This window comes from Lactuca serriola, chromosome 1, assembly GCF_051521515.1.
Source record: "Lactuca serriola cultivar US96UC23 chromosome 1, Lser_US96UC23_V15, whole genome shotgun sequence".
NCBI classification, from domain to species: Eukaryota; Viridiplantae; Streptophyta; class Magnoliopsida; order Asterales; family Asteraceae; genus Lactuca; species Lactuca serriola.
In genome coordinates this window covers 237,948,930-237,952,877 of record NC_136408.1, presented here as the reverse complement: position 1 = coordinate 237,952,877, position 3,948 = coordinate 237,948,930, and the positions used below count along the sequence as shown (strand labels likewise).

At 27.9% G+C, this 3,948-nt stretch overlaps 1 long non-coding RNA gene across 1 annotated transcript; it reads left to right on the top strand.

Annotated features, from left to right (window-relative positions):
- Window positions 1–1,845: 1,845 nt before the first annotated feature.
- LOC145072830 (uncharacterized) lies at window positions 1,846–3,500 on the top strand. Its single transcript, XR_013691156.1, has 6 exons — window positions 1,846–1,898; window positions 2,056–2,112; window positions 2,191–2,275; window positions 2,352–2,417; window positions 3,017–3,148; window positions 3,293–3,500. It is a non-coding gene; the product is annotated as an uncharacterized LOC145072830 (long non-coding RNA).
- The last annotated feature ends 448 nt before the right edge of the window (window positions 3,501–3,948 follow it).

Sequence of the window (3,948 nt, the reverse complement as noted above, 5' to 3'; positions counted from 1 at the left end):
GAACCTTTATCTCTTAGCTTTGTTTGTATGAGGTTATATAAACTTGCAGATGTTGTTGCTCCATTGCTTCTTATAATTTTCTTAGTTTCCAATTGCAACTCTCTTGTCCCTATAAGTTCACAAATTAACAAATGCAAAGACCCTAATGATTTATAAAAATTTGTCCAAGTATATATCTATTTTTTGATTTTCCAAGTTGACAAATTTTATGTGAACCTTTTCACCTACATCTTCACCTTCAAGTTCCATCTTCATTTCTTTGTCACAATCTGGTGACACCATTAGATCATCTAAACCACATGTAAATCCATGGAACTGTAGAATGATTATTACTTGTTATTTGAGACATGGATTGGGTAAAGATTTGAATGAGCCTCCGTCCATTTGGCTATGAAATGATTTGGAGCAGACAATAGACAATGTTTTTCTTGTGTTTCTTCTTGTTCATTAAATAATCATTCGTTTTATGTTGATGCTTATACTTTTTGAGAGGTATCATCAAATTTAGTAGATACCATTATCATGATTCATGCACATATACTCTTTTCAGAAGTTAGAATTTTGTATCAAGTAAAATCACCATCATAGAAACCTACCTGATGATCATAATAACAAAAATAATTTGTCAAAATAGAAATTATGATGTTGGTAGTGGTGATTGGTGAGGAGCTAGAACTTTTAGAAATTTATTTTTGAAAGTATTATGGATAAAAAATAACAATATCTTTTTATGAAATTGCTATTATAATATTTTATTTTATTTCTATTATAAAACTTTAAAAAGTTCTATCTAGTATTGTCATAAAAAATGTATTTGCCTAAATATAATGCTAATAAAAATATTGAAATAATAATAATAATTATATAATATAACTACGATGACTAACACTTTGAGTGGTATATAAATTTAAATCCATGCTAAGTTACGTAGATTTGACAATAATAATAGTATTAAATATGAAGAAAATTATGAATAATACTTTTAAGAAATTGAAAACATAATTAATTTGATATGTAATCATTTTTGACGGATTAAATTCAACGAATATTTAGAATAGTAAATCCAATGACTAATGACCTATATAATGTAAAAATGGAAATTTTAATTTAAAAATGATTAGAAATGAATGTTATTTTAAAAAAATGTTTACTAAATATTTTACATATAATGGAGTGTTATTTTAAATAAATCTTCATCTACACTCAAATATGTGGGTCCAAACCGGTGTACTATTATTTGGGACCCAAAAAACTATAACAATATATAATAAATAAAATAGTTATATAACAATCCATTAAAAAGTCTACTCAATTTGTAATACTTCTCCATAAGGTTACCGGTTAACTTCAAGGCTTTAAAGAGTAGACTACCTGTTTTGTGTATCTTTTTAATAAAAAGGGTTTATTTAGGGCAATTAGGTCTTTTTCCCCAGTTATGTCAGTGCATAGCTGTAATAACTTGCAGGTAGCATGTCATAGTTCACTTCAGTGAGTAAATTCACTTTTGGGATGTCAAGATGACATTTGTATTGCTTTGATTTTAGCACCAATCATTCAACCACAGTTCTACAATTCTGCAATTAAGTCCTACAGTATACCATATATGTTACAACTTAAAGAAAGAAACATAATTACTATTCTCACTTTACAGGTGAAGATGATGATGAGGATCTATCAGAAAATTTTATCGTGAAGACATGCCAAAAGATTATTCCTGTAACATGTAAAATTTCTTTTCAATTGTCAGAAATTATAATTTTTTGATTTGGAAAGATGCTAACTTTCTGCATTGTTCTTCAAGGGTAAATCTGGTATTGATTTCATTCATTCTTTTTCTTGGTTTGGCAACTCAATATGATGGCAATAGGTTTTTTACAGTTGTGAATGGAGCTTGGAAAGTAAGTGAAAAGATATGGTTATTTTTTTTGTTTGTTAATATGATTAAAAACATGTGCAATTTTTTTAAATGGGAATCTTTTCTTGATTCTTTTTTTTTACTCAAAAAGTGTCATCTTGAATTGTTGGTTTCTAAAAGGCATCAAACATTTTGGACAGGCTACACCTTTGCTTCTACCTGTACCAGTAATTGAACTCAGTGACATTGCATTTGCTGTAAGTTTATTCATTTAACATATTTTTATAATATTTTAAAACTTCTGTTCACGAATTTTATGTAATTTTTTTTTCTAGGTTGACTTTATACCTGCAGTTTTTGGTGTGACAAGAGATCCCTTCATTGTTTTTTTCATCTAATCTCTTTGCCATTTTAGATAAAGTATGATGCCACAGTTGACTTTTATCTAATTGGTCAAACACAAAAAAATTAGGCTGAATTTTTGCTTCTGATGTAGGTCTACGATCTCTATATACACTGATTTCAGAAGACAGAAAGCATGGCAGAATTGGAGTATCTACAGGTTAGTTTTTTTTTTTTTAAAGTTTTCATGTTAAATGACCTATTTGCCAATATCCATTGTTATGAATGAATTGATAGTATATATCTACTTGGGAATCATGCTTTGAATTTTGAAAGGTTTATCCATGTTTGAGATTACAAATAGGTTGATGTTAGGTCCACATTTTCTTCTATATCTATGTGTTTGATTGGGTGCAAAATGATCCTAGATTTCTTTGGTAAGTGTCTTATTGATTAGGTCACTCATAACCAAAGATAATTCATTATGATAATAAGGATGAGGGAAAATACGTCTTTTGGTAACTACCTGAAATGTTAATCATATCCAATAAATCATATAAATCATAGCATCATACTTTCATTTTAGTGCTCTAATATGATGAAATATGAAAGTAGAGTGCTATAATAAACAAATTAGTGAAAGTACGTTGCTATACTCGCATAGATTTCTAAAACTAAAATGTTATAGTATTATGAAATATGAAAGAAAATATGAATTGTTTTAATTTTAATTTTGATTAAAATAACTCCAACTGGGGTAATTGTTATAAAAATGGTCCATGTTGCAGGAATATATTACAAAAATGGTCTTTGTGGCAGGTAATTGTTACAAAAATAGTCCTTATTACAGGAAAGCATGACAAAAATGGTCCTGTAAGAAGCTGTTAAAATTGTCCTTGTAGCAGGGATATATTACAAAAATGGTCCTTTTGACACGTAACTGTTACAATGGTAAGTACTTTCAACTAGGATAACCATTTGATCTATGGTTCTTTTTATGTGTGGTGATTATTAGTGATATTATTACATATTTTTATGTGATTATTAGTGATATTCTTATATAATTTTATATGATTTATTATGATTATATTACAGGCAATTATTCAAAATGGATAAACACAAGATGGATAAACAAGAGGAGCAACTATGCAAATTTCATCTTCATGTCAACTTTTGTGTTTCTTTCCAACAAGTATTAAGTTTGATAGTTTAATATTTTTAGTAATTACTAGCACAATGTTTAGACTTATTATAGGTTTTTGGAATATATTTTTGTATTAAATATTGAGAATATTACACTCAGACAAGTTAAGTATTAATTTGAGTAATGCTTTTGTGTTTTGCATTTATTATCTTAATTGTTTTTTATTATTTTATATTCCATTTAAATTTATAAAAAATAAATTGGATCTAATTTTGAAATATAAATGTTTTGTTGTAAAAAAAAAGTGCCGCTAAAACATACAAATTGTTTTTATTTTAGTGGCATAAGAAAAGTGTCACAAAAACTAAAAGTGCTATAGTGGCACAAAAAAAAAGTGTCACTAAAACCTAAAAGGGCTACAGCGACACAACAAAAAAGTGTCACTAAAAGCCTTTAGTGGGAGCGTTTGTAGTGACATTTTTTTTTTGTGTCGCTGATTGCCAAGGGGGTTTTTAGTGGCATTTTTTTGGTTTTCAATGGCACTTTTTTTGTGCCACTAAACATCGTTTTATTTGTAGTGTGTGTTTGCCACGTCATTTTATCGATA